We start from the raw sequence: 21,255 nt of genomic DNA on the forward strand, positions 1-21,255 counted from the left end.
ACATTTTTCTTCCATTTACCAAACTCTGAAGACTGAAGCACAATAATTGTTTTGTTGGAGGCTTTAGTTTATGCTTAGTGATCGGTGGGTATATTCTTGTGATGGATCATTGAACATTTGATCATTTACTATATAAATCAAAATGCAAATTATATCACGAAGAATAAGTAAAGTTAGTCTATATGGGGTAGAGAAAAACTTAGTCTATGTCCTGTAAATTAAAACTCAAAGATTATATTGAGTTAACCTATTTCCTAATCATCCTAATCATTATTCAATTGATGCATTTTAATAAATGTTTTAAAAGGCGTGGGCGTAAGGCGAAGCGTTTTACTTATGCCTCAGCGAGGCGTAAGCCCCATAAGTATTTAATTTTTAATATTTTATAAAATAATATAATTACAATAAATATTTATAAATATTTGAAATTACATAAAAATTGAAGAAAACTATATATATATATATATATATATATATATATATATATATATATATATATATATGTCTGTGTGTGTGTGTGTTCCATCCCATAAAAAACTAGTCAAAATAATCTATTATACGCTATTTACAAGCACAAGTAACTTGAGTTGAAAAGAATAAAGTTTTCTACACAGAGGAACAAAAATAATGACTAACCTGCAATTTGAACTTTGAACTTGCTGCTATGAAGGAGAATAGAGTTCTCTTTGTATTTGTAAAAAATAAAATTGAATATTCATTTCTTTTGGGAGATATTAGTAGACTAGCGGACAAGATAAATAATTGGAAAAGACCATGAATTAGGGCTTCAATCAATAAAAAAAATCTTGTCTTTTAAATTTAATACATTTCAGTTCCTTTTTAAAACTTTTGAGTAATTACAAGCTCACTTTTGAGAATTTGGGTATTATATGAAGGACTTATTCAACAAATTTTGTTTTAATTAGAAAAAGTCTTTGGGGCTTACGCCTCACTATAAAAACGCCCACTCGAACGCCCGGGCATACGCCCCGAATTGCTGGGCGTACGCTTCTTGAGACTTTCGCCCCACGTTATTGCCTCGGGGCGTTGGTGCGCCTCGCCCCGGAACTCGACCCAAAAACGCCTTTTAAAACACTGATCTTAATCACAAATCGGTAATGTTAGCGCAACTTATAGTTGAGATAAGATAGTCATAAATTACGAACACTTCTATTAATATCACGAGCAAAATCATTAAACGGGAAATTGTACTCCACCAAGATTTTTTAATTGCCAAGGCTCGAATCTAATCTATACTATATTAAAAGTACGAAGGCCCTTAGCGAAATGTCATTCGCTTTTTTTACCCTTTAAAAACAGAGTTCACACTGGATAAAATTATAATTTAAATATTTTCCTAATATGTAGTAATGATCATTTAATTATTTTCCTAATATATGGGACATTGAAATCAACTATAATTCTGATTATTAAATTTTCATAACTGAATTATGTAGAGAATCTTATATTTAGGATTCCAAAAGCAATTAAATTTTATTTTATATAGTTTTCCTTATTTCAAGCCCATTAATATTAAAGTTGTTGTAAACTATAATATTTTTTTATCATTCAAAACTTAGAAATTAAGTACTCATACCTGTTGTCACGTCCCGAAATTCCCACCTTCGAACCGTGATGGCGCCTAACATTTCACTTGCTAGGCAAGCAAACGTTAGAATAATATTAACTAATTTTTAAATAATTTTTAAATTATTAATAATCAAAGAAACAAATGCGGAAGCAAAGTTTGAAATATAATGAATAATTCATAAAAATAACAGTGTCTAAGTACCATCCCAGAATTGGTGTCACAAGTGCACGGGCTTCTAGAATAAATACAATTAAAGGTCTGAATAAAATAAAGCTATCTGGAAATAAGCACACAGTTGAAGTAATATAGAAAGGGACTCCAGAACTGCGGACGCCATGCAGTTATACTTCAAGTCTCCTCTGGTAGCTGAAATCCGAGCAAGTCTATGATACGCCGCTGGTACCAACTCCAAAATCTGTACAAGAAGTGCAGAGTGTAGTATCAGTACAGCCGACCCCATGTACTGGTAAGTGCCGAGCCTAACCTCGATGAAGTAATGACGAGGCTAAGGCGGGTCACTTACATTACCTGTATGCAATATTAGTAATAGCAACAATAATAGAAATAAATTAGGTAACTCATTTATAATAATTAAAGCCAACTAAGCAGTCATAACCAATTATCATTTTCATCAATTCTGTTACAGCGTGCAACCCGCTCTCACAATATATTCACATTCATTCTGTTGCAGCGTGCAACCCGCTCTCACAATATATTCACATTCGGTTCTGTTGCGGCGTGCAACCCGCTCCTCCAATATATTCATTTTTATCAAGTCTGTTACGACGTGCAACCCGATCCTCCAATATGGACTTTTAATAAGTCTGTTGCGGCGTGCAACCCGATCCTCCAATATGGACTTTTATTAAGTCTGTTGCGGCGTGCAACCTGATCCTCCAATATATTCATTATAATCAATCATGTTGCGGCATGCAACCCGCTCCTCCAACATATTCATTTACCAATTCTTATAGAAAAATTTTTCCCAATAAATGTAACAATTAATAAAAATTTATAAGACAACAAGCATAAAATAATTATGATTTAATTATGAAACAAACAATGACAAATAGCAAATTATTATAAAAATCAGGGAGAAAATAGACAGTTTAATATTTAATATGCTAAATGTCAAATAACAATTAAAACACATAATTCAAATAGCATGTAACAATTAATGCAGGAATTCAAGAATTAATATTTGACAAAAAAATAGGAGGGAAATATTTATTATAATAATTAATTTATGATTTAAAATAATTTATGATTTTTCAAGTAAGCAGACACACAATTAATTTGACGACGTATAGACACTCGTCACCTCGCCTATACGTCGTTCATATGCAATTCACATAACAAATAATTTAAGGGTTCTATTCCCTCAAGTTAAGGTTAACCACGACACTTACCTCGCTTTGCAAATTTCAATCAATTATTCAACCACGGCTTTTCCTTTTAAATTTGTCTCCGAAAGCTTCAAATCTATTCACAAACAATTTGATATATTCAATACGAATAATAGGAATTAATTCCATATGAATTTATTAATTTTTCGGATAAAAATCCAAAATTTATTAAAATATTCGGCAGTGGGACCCACGTCTCAAATCTCAAAAAAACTTACGCAATCCGAACACCCATTCCGAGACGAGTCCAACCATACAGAAATTATCCAATTCCGATGTCAAATGGACCTCCAAATCTTAAATTTTCGTTTTTGAAAGATTTTAGAAAAATCTGATTTTTCTTCCATAAATTTATGGATTCATGATATAAACGAGTATGGAATCATGAAATATAATCAATATAGGCTAAGGAACACTTACCCCAATGTCTTCCCGTGAAAATCGCCCAAAAATCGCCTTACCCGAGCTCAAAAATGGGAAGGAGTTGAAAATGGGTCGAAACCCCATTTCCAGAACTTAAGTTCTGTTTCTGGGATTTTTACCCTTCGCGTTTGCGAAGGTACTCTAGCGAACGCGAAGAACAACTTTGTGCTGTCCAATTTTTACTCTTCGCCAACGCGAGGGTTACCTCACGAACGCGAAGCTTGCCTGGCTTGGCCTTCGCGAACGCGAGATGCCCTTCGCGAACGCTAATTTTTTCTGGCTAGTCTCTTTCCCTTCGCGAACGCGAGGCTTTTATCGCGAAAGCGAAGCTTTGAACCTCAAGCCTTCGCGAACGCGGTCGCTATGTCGCGAACGCGAAGCACAAAACGTGCCTGCCCCAATTTGCTCTTCGCGTTTGCGAGAGTACCTTGGCGAACGCGAAGAAGAACACACCAGAAGCCTGAAGTCTGCAGAAAACCAGATTTCCTAAGTCCGAAATCATTCCGTAGCCTATCCGAAACTCACCCGAGCCCTCGGGGCTTCAAACCAAATATGCACACAAGTTCTAAAACATCATACGAACTTGTTCGCGCAATCAAATCGCCAAAATAACACCTAGAACTACGAATCGGACACCAAATCAAAGGAAGTTTTTAAGAAAACTTTAAGACTTATATTTTTACAACCGTACGTCCGAATCACGTCAAATCAACTCCGATTCTCACCAAATTCGGCATACAAGTCATAAATATTATAGTGGACCTACACCAGACTCCGAAACCAAAATACGGACCCGAGATCAATAAATCCAACATCAGTAATTTCTTAAAAATCATTAAGCTTTAAAGCTTTTAATGTTGCATCAAAATTCCATAACTCGGGTTAAGGACCTCGGAATTCGATTCCGGGCATACGCCCAAGTCCCAGATCACAATACTAACCTACCGAAATTATCAAAATACTGATCCGGATCCGTTTGCTCAAAATGTTGACCAAAGTCAACTCAGTTGAGTTTTTAGCTCTATTTCACATTTTAATCCATTTTTCACATAAAAACTTTCCGGAAAATTTTACGGACTGCGCACACAAGTCGAGGAATAATAAATGGTGCTTTTCGAGGTCTTAGAATACATAATTACTTATTAAATTTAAAGATAACATTTTGGGTCATCACACCTGTACTACCTTTTTTTCGTAGATTAGCACTACTTTAAAGCTACCAAAAATAGGTAAACATAAGTTATATATAAAACAAAAGTAGAATACTCGTCTTATTTGGAAAAATTAAAAGGAATATCGAATTATTAATAAAAATTAAAGAATAATAATTGTAATTTCTTTTGTTCATCAATTGAATTTTCTCATGAAATTTTAAATGATATTAGCCAATTTATTTTTTGACAAGTTTGTCTAAGTATTTTTTTTACATGTTGTACGTGAAACGTGTCACGACCCAATTTCACATGTAGGTCGTGATGGCGCCCAACACTACAGCTAGGCAAGCCAAATAATAAATTAAGCATACATCGATAAAATTTAAAACAAAGAAAATATAAATCCAAGCTCTACCAATGTGTGTGCCAAGACCTGGTGTCACAAGTGAATGAGCATCTAGTAGATTATACAATACTCCAAATACTGTCTGAAATGAAATAGACAGAATGTATATATAAGAAGAGACACTGGTAGCTGCAGAACGGCTCAGAAAGGCAGCTCACCGCTATTCCTCGGGATGACGTGGGTATGCGATGATAGGTCCTCTACTAGAACCTGCCTCAGGTCCTGCACAAAAAGTGCATCAAGTGTAGTATGAGTACGTAAACAACGTGTACCCAGTAAGTATCAAGCCTAATCTCGAAGTGGTAGAGACGAGATGGCCGACTTTGACACTCACTATGGGTCAATAATAATAACTGAATTAGAACTAGGACTTTTAAATCAGCATGATTTGCAGAATTTACAATAATTTATTTAATTAGCGAAAATAATTAAATTCCTTCAAATGTAACAATCCTAAATATATAAATTTAATTCCTTCAACTCAAATAATTTCCAATTTATCAATTAAATCTCATTTACAGGAGTAACAATTAATTCCTTAACAAGCAAGAATAACAATTTATTAAATTCCAAGAATTTTTCAATTTATTAATTAGCTTCACAAGCTGAAATAATTTATTAAAGTATCGTGTTATTATTATTATTAAGCACGATTTCTGCCGAGGACGTACGGCCCGATCCAGAGTGTCGTGTACACTACCGAGGGACGTGCAGCGCGATCCATAGATGCATCTATCTTGTCGAGGCGTTCGGCCCGCTCCACAAAAAAGGAGGACATTTTCTTATGTGCCTCCGGAAGGATAATATGTTTATTATAAGATATATTTGGGAGGAGAACAATTTCTTTTTAACAATTAATTGATTTAAACAAAAAAAAAATTTAAGCATATGAATTTCCATCCTTTAATATCTTTATCTAACAATTCACAATATCTTCGTATAGATATCAATTAATATAAATAAATCAAAGAATACAATTTACACAAGTAAGGCATGCTTTGAGTCCTAAACTACCCGAACTTTAGCATTTAATAGTAGCTACGCACGGACTCTCGTCACCTCGTGCGTACGTAGCCCCCACAATTAGCAACAATTATTTAATTTTTAATCATCTTTGAGGTAATTTTCCCCTCACAAGATTAGACAAATGACTTACCTCGTCTTGCTCCAATTTAATCCAAAATTTTGCCTTTTGCACGATTATCCAACTCTGTCTGGCTCGAATCTAGCCAAAATAATTCGATACAATCACTAAAAATTATAGGAAATAAATTCTATAAGGAAATACTACATTTTTAATAAAAATCCCGAAATTAATTAAAAATTCGCCCGTGGGGCCCACATCTCGGAATCCGGCAAAAGTTATGAAATCCAATAACCCATTCAATTACGAGTCCAACCATACCAGTTTCACTCAAATCTGACTCCGAATCGATACCGAAATCTCAAAATTTCGTTTCTTTGAGATTTCTAAACTTTTTCAAATTTCAATTTCAAAATACTAATTTATGGTGAAAACAATGATATACTTATATATGTAGACCAAATCCGAGTTAGAATCACTTACCCCAATATTTTTTCCCTTGAAAATCTGCCAAAAGTCGTCTCTGCTCAAGCTCAAGTTCATCAAAAATGACAAATGGGACGAATGCCCTCTTTTTATAAAATTGCCTAGCAGCCTTCGGAACTGATCCTCGAACTGGGCCTCGATCGCGGCATCGAACATGTGCCCTCGATCAGGGCATCGAGCTTGGGTCTCGATCCTAGCCCTCGAGCCATACCTTCGATCATCCCCTTGAGCCTTGCCTTTGATCACAGGCTCGAGCCTGGACCTCGGTCATGGCCTCGATCAGGGTATCGAGGTTGGGCCTTCGATCATAGCCTCAATCATGGCATCGAGCTTGAGCCTTCGATTGTGACCCCTCGATCTTGGGTCTCGATCCTGGCCCTCGAGCCTTACCTTCGATCATGGCCCTCGAGCTGGACCTTCGATCATGGCCCTCGAGTTGGACCTTCGATCATGACTTCGATACACTAGCTCGAGCCTGTACCTCGTCAACCCTGGGCTCGATATCTGGCTCGATATCTGGGCTCGATCACAGCCCAGAATGTCCAACAGAAGAGGAAAAATTGCAGCAGCTTTTTAACTCTAATTTTTGATCCGTTAACCATCCGAAACTCACCCGAGGCCCTCGGGACCTCAACCAAATATACCAACAAGTCCTAAACATCATACGAACTTAGTCGAACCTATAAATCACATCAAATAACGCTAAAATCATGAATCATACCCCAATTCAAGCTTAATGAAACTAAGAGTTTTCAACTTCTACATTCAATGCCGGAACCTATCAAATCAACTCCGATTGACCTCAAATTTTACACACAAGTCATAAATTATATAACGGAGCTATGAAAATTTTTGAAACTGGATTCCGACTCTGGTATCAAAAAGTCAACTCCCCGGTCAAACTTTCAAACTTTAAATTCCTATTTTAGCTATTTCAAGCCTAATTTCACTACGGACTTCCAAATAAAATTTCGATCACGCTCCTAAGTCCAAAATTACCATACGGAGCTGTTGGAATCATCAAAATTCTATTCCGGGGTCGTTTTCTCAAAATATTGATCGAAGTCAAACTTAGCACTTTAAGGCCAACTTAAGGAACCAAGTGTTCCGGTTTCACCTCAAACACTTTCAAATCCCGAACCAACCATCCCCGCAAGTCATAAATCATTACAAGTACCTACAGAAAATTTTATTTTAGGGAACACGGTTCTAAAAGTTAAAATGACCGGTTGGATCATTACAAAACGTATGACTCAATTTTAAATTGAGTTTGAAATGTTTACTTTAGTGTCTTACATCTTTTTGGGGGCTATTTTCCTTCTAATGTATTTTACAATATGACATATTTCAATTATTTAGATTCTTAATACACATTAGCACAGTAAAATCAGGGGTTTAAATTTTTATCATACATTCACAATTTTATAATATTAATAAATAAATTGAAAGATATAATTGAATAGAAAGAAGATTAACTTATCTCATTTCTAAAGATCAATATTCAGTTCAGGTAAATAAATATGCAACATGAAATATGGAATAGGTTAAATTCGAGCTTGAGATGAAAGAGTTCTAATCCCAGCTTTATCATTTTGAAAGTGCAAATACTTTTATTTTGTACTAATGTAAAGAATTTTGTATTACTAAATTAGTGTTTAATATCTAATGCCATTGAAGGACAATTTGGAACATTATATAGATGTTATTATATTTTGTCATGTGAAATTTATTTTGTTATAAAAAATAAAAATAAGAGATGTGAGTGTAATTCTCAAATCGCAATAGAAGTTTGTGTTATAAAGAGAATTTCGAAGAAAAGTTTTTGAATTTATCCCAAGTTGTAATTATAGCTAAATATTAAAACTTGGGATGAGTTAATATTAAGTTTTAAATTAATAAAAAAATATTTTCTTTAATGTGTAAAATAAATAATTAAATTGGTTAAGTAGCAAAAGAATGCAATTCAATTTTTTCCCCCAAAGTTATCCCCCCAATTATCATATAAGTAAAAGTATTTTTCAAATGAGAAAAACTCCTAGCATTCATATATTTGTTCCATAAGAAGTGCATTAACGTTGAAAGAATAAGAAATAGAGTAAGATCGGTTATTGTGAAATATTAAGAGTCAAATCGATAAAAATACAAACTTGAAATAATAAAGATGAAACAATAGAAGAAAAATTATATTCTACATGATTTGTCATTAATTATTATTATTATTATTATTATTATTATTATTATTATTATTATTATTATTTTGTAAATATTCTTACAAATTGAACTCCTTGTATCTTTTTAATATATTTAGTTATTTGTTGTAAAATATTAATTTAATATTAATCATTCTTAGACTTTATTCACATTTACCTTTTTTCTAAGAGCTATAGGGCAAATCTTCCATTCCCAAATTTCAAAAAGACCAAGAGATAATATTTTTAAATTTGTGCTATTTGCCAAATCTTTTATCGATTGTGGTAAGTAAATTTTGTGTTACTTTTTTATTTTTTGATATTAGATACAAAATAATAATAATTTTTACAAGATATTCCACATAATTCTAAGAACTTCTATGATGCATAATTTCTTTCTTTTATTGAACTAGCTAAAGTGAAATTAACATTCTATCAAGTTTAGGAACTCATTTTTTTTTTATATCTCACACACTTTATTTAATGCTACTTATTTTAATTCTAATACGGTATATTTATTGATATAGAAAATACGCGCAAAACGCATATCCTAAGACTAGTGCTTATAATTAAGGTTAGACAGATTCTATCCATCCACATAGTTATTTAGATTATTATTAAAGGCACTTCTCCTTTTCTGTTTTCATGATTAGTACTGTTAGTGCTTGTTTGAGATTAGATCAACACCACTATAATTTCCAACTAATAACCTAACTAGGAAATGCACCGAGAGTTGAAGAATAAAAGTGCCACTGCATTAGCACCAAATGGAACTTAGTTTATGGAACAATCAATAGTGAGGTGATGAGTAGTTCGGTTCATTTTTCACCCAAAATTTCCGCTTTAAATTGTTTGTTAGATGATGTCTCTTTCACTCACACGTGGTTAGGGTGTCAAATCAGCGCGTTGGGCTGATTTTAGGTGGGTCAAAATGGGTTGATTTAAAAGTTATTTGGGTTGGATAAAGATGGGCTAAAATTTATCTCATAGTCTAACCCGCGCAAGTCTTACCAAACTTTAATTAATTTATATTGTTTTATTATGAATTATTTACTTACCAAATAAGATTTTTTTTTGGTTATGGTTATATATAAAATATCAAATAAAAAAAAATATTTTAAAGATATTTTTGCAAAATTACTCATGGATCAATTTGAACTAAAAATCAGTCCAACTTTTAAATGGATTGAGTTCAATAAATGGTTAGATCAATAACCAATCTAACCTCGGATAGATTTGTCGAGTTAAATAGATTTGGGATCAAATTGTGACCCCTATACGTGGCGGTAGAATCGGTTTATTTTCCAATCCAACGCCAGCTAATAGAATTTCACTTTTTTGTGGACAAAAGAAACAAGAAAGATAATAAGTAATGCTATTATACTAAAACTTATAGCTGCATATATCAAGCTCATAACGTACATTTGAAAATCATTAATACATAACTACACAAAGAAAAAAGACCAAATATAACAAAACCGGCATTTCAACAACTTTTAGGCAGGCACTACAAACCAGGAAAACCCCATATGGATAATCACATGATGGATTAATGTGTGTTTGAAAAATAGTTAATAATATTGATCAAGATTAACAAGAGAATAGAAACTTATCGAATAAATATTGTGTCGTGGTAAGTCACTGCCTTGAAAGCGATTTCAGTTCGACTGAGTGCAAATCGTTAAGATCGGTCGCTCCCCAAAGTTCCACAGTACTCCCAAACACGTGCACTCGTGGATGGAAGTTTTGAATTTGCAAAAAAAGAATTTTCCAGAAAAATTAGGAAGAAAAATAGTTTTTTGAGAGGATGAGAGAGGATGAGAGAATAAATATTTTGGTGGTAATTTGGTTCACAAATAATGATAGTTATATAGATGTGATAACCCAAAATGTCATCTTTAAATTTAATAAGTAATTCTGTGTTCTAATACCTCGAAAAGCATCATTTATCATTTCTCGACTTGCGTGCGCAGTCCGTAAAATTTTTCGGAAAGTTTTCATGTGAAAAATGGATTAAAATGTGAAATAGAGCTTTAAAACTCAACTGAGTTGACTTTAGTCAACATTTTTAGCAAACAGACCCGAATCAGTATTTTGACAGTTCTGGTAGCTCCGTATCGTGATTTGAAATTTGGACGTATGCCCGAAATTTAATTTGGAGGTTCCTATCTCAAGTTATGACTATTTAACGGAACTAGCAATTTAAAGGCTAAAAATTTTCAAGTTTGGCCACGGGGTTGACTTTTTGATGTCAGAGCCAGAATCCGATTCTGAAAATTTGAACAGCTCCGTTATGTCATTTATGACTTGTGTGCTAAATTTGAAGTCATTCCGGATTTATTTAATATGTTTTGGCACGAGATTTGTAAATTAAAAAGTTTAAAACTCAAAGTTTGAATCGGGGTGTGAATTGTAATGTCAGCATTGTTTGACGTGATACAAGACCCCGAGTAAGTCCGTATTATATTATTGGACTTGTTGGTATATTTGTACGGGGTCCCGAGTACCCCGAGTGTGATACGGATTGAAATCGGATCAAGAATTGAACTTAAGCAAAATCTGAATTTTTCCTTCTGTTGTAATCGCACCTGCGGATTTTTGGTCGCAGGTGCGAGCTCGCAGAAGCGAGCCTTCCATCGCAGATGTGCCCAGGTGTGTCCAGGCTTCGATCGCAGAAGCGGACTGCTTCTCGCAGAAGCGTGTCCACAGATGCGCACCAAATCATGCAGATGCGGGACTGGGCTGGCCTGGGGTCTTCGCAGGTGCGGCCATTTTGCACAGAAGCGGATGTCGCAGGTGCGACAGGAGTGTCCGCAGATGCAGAACTTCACCTGGCAGCCTGGCATCGCAAATGCGAGCTTTGTCTCGCCAATGCGAGTCCACAAATGCGGAACTTTTATCCGCAGATGCGAAAATGACTGGGCAGAGCCCATAAATTCGGAAGTCGCTATTTTTACTCATTTTTGAGTTTCAAGTCTCGGATTTGGGCGATTTCAAGAGGGATTTTTATGACTTTGAATTGAGTAAGTGTTCTTTAACTAAAAGTGATTATATTTCACAAATCCATGTCTATATTCATCATTTATTTCGGATTTAGATGGAAGAAATTGGAATTTTTGTAAAACGTTCCAAAAAACGAAAATGTAGATTTGAAGATCCATTTGACATCAGAATTGGATAATATTTGTATGGTTGAACTCGTAGCGAAACGAATATTCGGATTTCATGAGCTTTTTCATGATTTGAGAGGTGGGTCCCACTGTCAAATATTTTAATGTATTTTGGAATTTTATCCGAAAAATTAGTAAATTTATATGGAATTAATTCCTATGATTAGTATTGAATATATCGAATTGTTTGTGAATAGATTTGAAGCTTTCGGAGATAAATTTAAAAGAAAAAGCTGTGGTTGAGTAATTGATTGGAATTTGCAAAGCGAGGTAAGTGTCGTCGTTAACCTTGACTTGAGGGAATAGAACCCTTAAATTATTTGTTATGTGAAATGCATGTGAGCGACGCATAGGCGAGGTGACGAGTGTCTATACGTCGTGAAATTAATTGTTTGTCTGCTTACTTGAAAAATCATAAATTGTTTTAAATCATAAATTAATTATTATAATAATTATTTCTCTTTTATTCTTTGTCAAATATTAATTCTTGAATTTCTGTATTAATTGTTACATGCTATTTGAATTATGTGTTTTAATTGTTATTTGACATTTAGCATATTAAATATTAAACTGCCTATTTTCTCCCTGATTTCCATAATAATTTGTTATTTGTCATTATTTGTTTCGTAATTAAATCATAATTATTGTATGCTCGTTGTCTTATAATTTTATATAAATTGTTGCATTTATTGGAAAAATTTCTTCTATAAGAATTGGTAAATGGATATATTAGAGGATCGGGTTGCACGTCGCAACAGACTTATTAAAAAGTTCATATTGGAGGATTGGGTTTCACGCCGCAACAAACTTATTAAAAGTCAATATTGGGGGATCGGATTGCACGCCACAACAGACTAATTAAAAGTCAATATTGGGAGATCGGATTGCACGCCGCAACAGACTTATTAAAAGTCAATATTGGGGGATCGGATTGCACGCCGCACCAGACTTATTAAAAAGTCTATATATATACTTGATTTATATAAATATATGACATACTTGATTAAAAGGAATATATTGGGAGAGCAGGTTACACGCTGCAACAGAATTGAATGTGAATATGTTGTAAGAGCGGGTTGCACGCTGCAACAGATTTGATGGAAATGATAATTGTTTACGACTACTGAATTTGCTTCAATTATTATAAATGAATTACCTGATTTATTTCTATTATTTTTTGTTGTTACTAATATTGCGTACATGTTAATGTAAGTGACCCGCTTTAGCCTCATCACTATTTTATCGAGGTTAGGCTCAGCACTTACCAGTACATGGGGTCGGTTGTACTGATACTAACTCTGCACTTCTTGTGCAGATTTCGGAGTTGGTCCCAGTGGCGTACTATAGACTTGCTCGGATTTTAGCTACCAAAGGAGACTTGAGGTATAATTGCATGGCGTCCACAGTTCTGAAGTCCCCGTCTATTTCACTTTAGCTGTGTGTTTATTTCCAGACAGCTTTATTTTATTTAGACTTTTATTTGTATTATTCTAGAAGCTCGTGCACTTGTGACACCAATTCTGGGATGGTATTTAGACATCGTTGTTTTTATGGATTATTCACTACATTTCAGACTTTGCTTCCGCATTTATTCTTTGATTATTAATAAATTTAAAAATTATTTTAAAAATAAATAATATTATTCTAATGTTGGCTTGCCTAGCAAGTGAAATGTTAGGCGCCATCACGGTCCGAAGGTGGGAATTTCGGGTCGTGACAGTTGGTATCAGAGCACTAGGTTACATAGGTCTCGCGAGTCACGAGCAAGCTTAGTAGAGTCTGAAGGATCGGTGCAGAGACGTCTGTACTTATCTCTCAGAGGCTATGAAGTTTCGGAACAATATCACTTGTTTCTTATTCTGTCGTGCTATTTTATTCTATCATCGATGATTGAACCATTCTACTCTTATTCTCTCGCAGATGGTGAGAACACGTAATACCTCTACCGATGGACAGGGACCAGAACCCCCGGAGGCAACTATGTCCAGGGGTAGAGGCCGAGGTCGAGGTCGTGCTAGAGGCCGAGGTAGAGCTCAGTCCAGAGCGCAAGCAACTGCACCTGTTGTAGAACCTCAGATGGACCTTCAGGAGGAGGTTCCAGTTCAGAATGTACCAGCTGGACCAGTTCAGGTCCCGGAAGGATTCATAGCCACTCCAGTACTTCAGGACGCTCTAGTCCGTCTGGTAAGTCTTATGGAGGACGTGGCCCAGAATGGTACATTTCCAGTGGCACCAGCCGTCTCACAGGCTGGGGGGAGGAGCACAAACTCCTACTACTCCCGCTCCGGAGCAGATGGCTCCCCAGAATCAGGCTCCAGTAGCCTCGCCAGTTGGGGTAGTTCAGCCAGTTGTTGCGGCACAGATTGGTGATAGGCCCGCCATGTCTTTTGAGGCCTTATTGAGACTGGATAAGTTTACCAAGCTCTTTCCAGTTCACTTCAGTGGTACACCTTTTGAGGACCCACATGATTATCTTGAACGCTGCCATGAGGTGCTGCGGAACATAGGTATAGTTGAAAACAATGGGGTTGATTTTGGTGTATTTCAGATGACGGGTTCTGCCAAGAGGTGGTTGAGAGATTATACATTGACCCGACCAGTCGGATCGCCTACACTTACCTAGGAGAAGTTCTCTCAACTATTTCTGGAGAAGTTCCTCCCTATCACACTGAGAGAGGAATTTTGCAAGCAATTTGAGCGTCTACAGCAGGGCAGTATGACTGTTACTCAGTATGAGTCCTGTTTTGTAGATTTGGCTCGTCATGCTCTCCTTTTACTACCTACGGAGGGAGAGAGAGTGAGGAGGTTTATTGAGGGACTCACTCACCCTATCAGACTTCAGATGGCCAAGGAGACCGGAAGTGAGATTTCTTTTCAGGCGGCTGCTAATGTCGCAAGGAGGATCGAGATGGTTCTTGCACAAGAGAGAGGGTAGAGGTCCGATAAAAGGCCTCATCAGTTCGGTGGTTTCAGTGGTGCCTCGTCTAGAGGCAGAGGTAATTTTGGTAGGGGTCATCCTCCCAGACCATTTCATTCATCACTTCATGCATCTCCCAGTGCTTCAGGGAGTCACGGTCCTATTATGCCTTACTCTGGACAACGGGCATTCAATGTGCATTCAGCTCATATCAGTGATTCACCACTCCAGAGTTATTACAGCGGTTATCCGGCCCATTTGGGTCAGCTTCAACTTCAGCACCCACGGCATCATGATGGATGTTATGAGTGTGGAAACATTGGTCACATCAGGAGGTATTGCCCTAGATTGGCGAGTAACAGATCTCGGCAAGATTCTCGGGCCATCATACCGACACTGGTTGCTTCACTGTCTGCTCATCCAGCTAGAGGTAGGGGTTAGGAAGCTAGAGGTGGAGGTCAGGCCTTTAGAGGTGGAGGTCAGACCATTAGAGGTGGAGGCTAGTCAGTTAGAGGCCTTCCCAGGGACGCAGTTCAGAGTGGTGGGGCCCAGCCCAGATTTTATGCTTTTCCAGCTAGGCCTAAGGCCGAGTCATCTGATGTTGTGATCACATGTATTATTCCAGTTTGCCATAGAGATGCTTCAGTTTTATTTGATCCAGGATCTATTTATTCCTATGTGTCCTCCTATTTTGCTTCATATTTGGTAGTTTTATGTGATTCTCTGAGTGCTTCGGTGTGTGTATCTACACCGGTGGGAGACTCTGTTATAGTAGATCATGTCTATCATTCGTGTGTGGTTACTATTAGTAATCTTGAGACTAGTGTGGATCTTCTACTTCTTGATATGGTAGATTTTGATGTCATCTTGGGTATGGATTGACTGTCCCCTTATCATGCTATATTGGATTGTCATGCCAAGACAGTGACCCTAGCTATGCCGGGGTTACCTCGGTTAGAGTGGAAATGAACTCCTGGCCATTCTACCAGCAGAGTTATTTCTTATATGAAAGTTCAACGTATGGCAGAGAAAGGGTGTCTAGCCTATTTGGCTTATATTCGCGATCCCAGTGCGGATGTCCCTACTATGGACTCAGTACCAGTTGTTCGTAAATTTCCAAAAGTATTTCCTGCAGATTTACTGAAGATGCCACCCGACAGAGATATTGACTTCTGTATTGATTTGGCTCCGGGAACTCAACCCATTTCAATTCCACCACACCGTATAGCCCCGTCGGAGTTGAAAGAATTGAAAGAGCAGTTACAAGACTTGCTTGATCAGGGATTCATTAGAGCCAGTGTCTCGCCCTGGGGTGCACCGGTATTATTTGTAAAGAAGAAAGATGGCTCTATGCGGATGTGTATAGACTATCAGCAGTTGAACAAGGCCACTATCAAAAACAAATATCCGCTGCCAAGAATTGATGACTTATTTGATCAGCTTCAGGGTGCCAAGGTATTTTCGTAGATCGATTTGAGGTCTGGTTACCATCAGTTGAAGATTAGGGCATCTGATGTCCCTAAAACAACTTTTCGAACTCGGTATGGGCATTACAAATTCCTAGTGATGTAATTTGGGTTGACAAATGCCCCAGCAGCATTTATGGATTTGATGAATCAGGTGTTCAAGCCTTATTTGGATTTTTTTGTAGTTGTATTCATTGATGATATCTTTATTTACTCCAACAGTCGAGAGGAACATGAGCAACATCTTCGAAGTGTGCTTCACACCTTGAAGAATAATCAGTTATATGCCAAGTTTTCAAAATGTGAGTTTTGGTTAGACTCAGTTGCCTTTTTGGGGCATGTTGTATCGATAGAAAGCATAAAGGTGGATCCTAAGAAGATTGAGGCTGTTCAGAATTGGCCTAGACCTACTTCAGTTACAGAGATCCGGAGTTTCCTAGGTTTAGCAGGTTATTATCGTCGTTTCATGAAAGGGTTTTCATCTATAGCAAGCCCATTGACTAGATTGACCTAGAAAGGTGTCCCATTCAGATGGTCAGACGAGTGTGAGTTGAGCTTTCAGAAGCTCAAGACTTCTTTGACTACGTCGCCAGTGTTGGAATTACCCACAGGTTCAGGATCGTATACGGTATATTGTGACGCATCTCACATTGGGCTAGGTGTAGTATTAATGCAGGATGGCAAGGTAATTGCATATGCATCGCGGCAGTTGAAAGTTCACGAGAAGAATTATCCTGTTCATGACTTAGAATTGGCAGCCATTGTTCATGCGCTGAAGATTTGGAGGCATTACCTCTACGGTGTCTCGTGTGAGGTATTTACTGATCATCATAGCCTTCAGTATCTGTTCAAACAAAAGGATCTTAATTTGAGGCAGAGAAGATGGTTGGAGTTGTTGAAAGACTATGATATCACCATTTTGTATCACCCCGGAAAGGCCAATGTGGTGGCCGATGCTTTGAGTAGAAAGACTGTGAATATGGGCAGTCTTGCGTATATTCCAGTTGGTGAGAGGCCATTAGCTGCAAATTTTCAGACTTTGGCTAATCAGTTCGTGAGGTTAGATGTTTCAGAACCCAGTCGGGTTCTATCTTGCTCAGTCGCTCGGTCTTCTTTATATGAGCGCATCAGAGAGAGGCATTATGATGATCCTCATTTACTTATCCTTAAGGACACGGTGCGGCACAGTGATGCCAAACATGTTGCTGTGGGGGAAGATGGAGTTCTACGAATGCAGGGTCGTATTTGTGTGCCTAATGTGGATGGGCTTCGTGAATTAATTCTTGAAGAGGCACACAACTCCAGGTATTCTATTCATCCAGGTGCCGCTAAAATGTATCAAGATTTACGGCAACATTACTGGTGGAGGAGAATGAAAAAGGATATTTTTACATATGTAGCTCGATGTCTGAATTGTCAGCAAGTTAAGTACGAGCATCAGAGACCTGGTGGTTTGCTTCAGAAGTTAGAAATTCCTGAGTGGAAGTGGGAGCGTATCACTATGGATTTTGTTGTTGGGCTCCCACGGACTCAGAGAAAATTTGACGCAGTTTGGGTCATTGTGGACAGGTTGACCAAGTCAGCACATTTCATTCCAGTGGCAGTTACGTATTCTTCAGAGAGGTTAGCTGAAATTTACATTCGTGAGATTGTCCGCCTTCACGGTGTGCCTGTGTCTATTATTTCAGATCGAGGTATGCAGTTTACCTCATATTTCTGGAGGGCTGTACAACGTGAGTTAGGCACGCGGGTGGAGTTGAGCACAGCCTTTCATCCACAGACAGACGGACAGTCATAGCGCACTATTCAGATATTGGAAGTTATGCTCTGCGCTTGTGTTATAGACTTTGGTGGTTCTTGGGATCATTTCTTGCCACTTGCGGAGTTTGCTTATAATAATAGCTACTAGTCGAGCATTCAGATGGATCCATATGAGGCATTATATGGAAGGCGATGCCGATCACCAGTTGGTTGGTTTGAACCGGGAGAGGCTCGGTTGTTGGGTACCGATTTGGTACAGGACGCCTTGGATAAGGTCAAGATTATTCAGGATCAACTTCACTCAGCTCAGTCTAGGCAAAAGAGTTATGCCAACCGAAAAGTTCGTGATATTGCATTTATGGTTGGAGAAAGAATATTGCTCCGGGTTTCACCTATGAAAGGTGTAATGAGGTTCGGTAAGAAGGGCAAGTTGAGCCCTAGATATATCGGACCTTTTGAAATTCTTGAAAGGGTGGGTGAAGTAGTCTACATGCTTGCATTACCACCTAGTTTATCAACGGTTCATCCAGTGTTCCATGTGTCTATGCTACGAAAATATCACGGTGATCCGTCCCATGTGTTAGATTTTAGCTCAGTTCAATTGGACAAAGATTTGACTTACGAGGAGGAGCCGGTGGCTATTCTAGCCTGGCAGGTCCGACAGTTGAGGTCTAAGAGTTATCCTTCAGTTCAGGTGCAATGGAGAGGTCAGTCGGTAGAGGCATCTACCTGGGAGTCCGAGTCGGACATGCAGAGTAAATATCCACACCTTTTCTCCAGCTCAGGTACTTTTTCTAACTCCGTTCGAGGACGAACGTTTGTTTTAGAGGTGAAGAATGTGATGATCCAAAATGTCATCTTTAAATTTAATAAGTAATTCTATGTTCTAAGACCCAGAAAAGCACCATTTATCATTCCTCGACTTGCGTGCGTAGTTCATAAAATTTTCCGGAAAGTTTTCATGTGAAAAATGGATTAAAATATGAAATAGAGCTTTAAAATTTAACTGAGTTGACTTTGGTCAACAATTTTAGTAAATGAACCCGGATCAATGTTTTGACAGTTCCGGTAGCTCCGTATCGTGATTTGGGACTTGGGCGTATGCCCTGAATTTAATTTGGAGGTCCCTAGCTCAAGTTATGACCATTTAACGGAACTAGCAGTTTAAAGGCTAAAGATTTCCAAGTTTGACCACGGGGTTAACTTTTTGATATCGGAGCCGGAATCCGATTCTGAAAATTTGAATAGCTCCGTTATTTCATTTATGACTTGTGTGCCAAATTTGAAGTCATTCCGGATTCATTTAATATTTTTTGGCACGAGATTTGCAAATTGAAAAGTTTAAAACTCAAAGTTTGAATCGGGGTGTGAATTGTAATTTTAGCGTTGTTTGACGTGATACGAGATCCCGAGTAAGTCCGTATTATGTTATTGGACTATTGGTATATTCGTACAGGGTCCCGAGTACCCCAAGAGTGATACGTATTGAAATCGGATCAAGAATTCGACTTAAGGAAAATTTGAATTTTTCCTTCTGTTGTAATCGCACCTGCGGATTTTTGGTCACAGGTGCGAGCTCGCAGAAGCGAGCCTTCCATCACAGATGTGCCCAGGCGTGTCCAGGCTTTGATCGCAGAAGCGTGTCCGCAGATGCGCACCAAATCACGCAGATGCGGGGCTGGCCTGGCCTGGGGTCTTCGCAGGTGCGGCCATTTTGCGCCGAAGCGGATGTCGCTGGTGCGACAGGAGTGTCCGCAGATGCGGAACTTCACCTGGTAGCCTGGCATCGCAAATGCGAGCTTTGTCTCGCAAATGCAAGTCCGCAAATGCGAGTCCGCAAATGCGGAACCTTTATCCGCAAATGCAAAAATGACTGGGCAGAGCCCATAAATTCGGAAGTCGCTATTTTTACTCATTTTTGAGTTTCAAGTCTCGGATTTGGGCGATTTCAAGGGGGATTTTCATGACTTTGAATTGGGTAAGTGTTCTTTAACCAAAAGTAATTATATTTCACAAATCCATGTTTATATTCATTATTTATTTCGGATTTAGATGGAACAAATTGGAATTTTTGTAAAACCTTCCAAAAAACGAAAATTTAGATTTGAAGGTCCATTTGACATCGGAATTGGATAATTTTTGTATGGTTGAACTCGTAGCGGAACAGGTGTTCGGATTTCGTGAGCTTTTTCGGGATTTGAGGTGTGGGTCCCACTATCAAATATTTTAATGAATTTCGGAATTTTATCCGGAAAATTAGTAAATTCATATGGAATTAATTCCTATGATTAGTATTGAATATATCGAATTATTTGTGAATAAATTTGAAGCTTTCGGAGACAAATTTAAAAGGAAAAGTTGTGGTTGAGTAATTGATTGGAATTTGCAAAGCGAGGTAAGTGTGGTCGTTAACCTTGACTTGAGGGAATAGAACCCTTAAATTATTTGTTTTATGAAATGCATGTGAGCGACGTATAGGCGAGGTGACGAGTGTCTATACGTCGTGAAATTAATTGTTTGCCTGCTTACTTGAAAAATCATAAATTATTTTAAACTATAAATTAATTATTATAATAATATTTTCTCTCTTATTCTTTGTCAAATATTAATTCTTGAATTCCTGCATTAATTGTTACATGCTATTTGAATTATGTGTTTTAATTGTTATTTGATATTTAGCATATTAAATATTAAACTGCTTATTTTCTCCCCGATTTCCATAATAATTTGCTATTTGTCATTATTTGTTTCGTAATTAAATCATAATTATTGTATGCTCGTTGTCTTATAATTTTATATTAATTGTTGCATTTATTGGGGAAATTTCTTCTATAAGAATTGGTAAATGGATATATTAGAGGATCGGGTTACACGTCGCAACAGACTTATTAAAAAGTTCATATTGGAGGATCGGGTTTCACGCCGCAACAAACTTATTAAAAGTCAATATTGGGGGATCGGATTGCACGCCATAATAGACTAATTAAAAGTCAATATTGGGAGATCGGATTGCACGCCGCAACAGACTTATTAAAAGTCAATATTGGGGGATCGGATTGCATGCCGCACCAGACTTATTAAAAGTCAATATCGGGGGATCGGATTGCATGCCGCAACAGACTTATTAAAAAGTCTATATATATACTTGATTGAAATAAATATATGACAGACTTGATTAAAAGGAATATATTGGGAGAGCGGG

This window comes from Nicotiana tomentosiformis, chromosome 12, assembly GCF_000390325.3.
Source record: "Nicotiana tomentosiformis chromosome 12, ASM39032v3, whole genome shotgun sequence".
NCBI classification, from domain to species: Eukaryota; Viridiplantae; Streptophyta; class Magnoliopsida; order Solanales; family Solanaceae; genus Nicotiana; species Nicotiana tomentosiformis.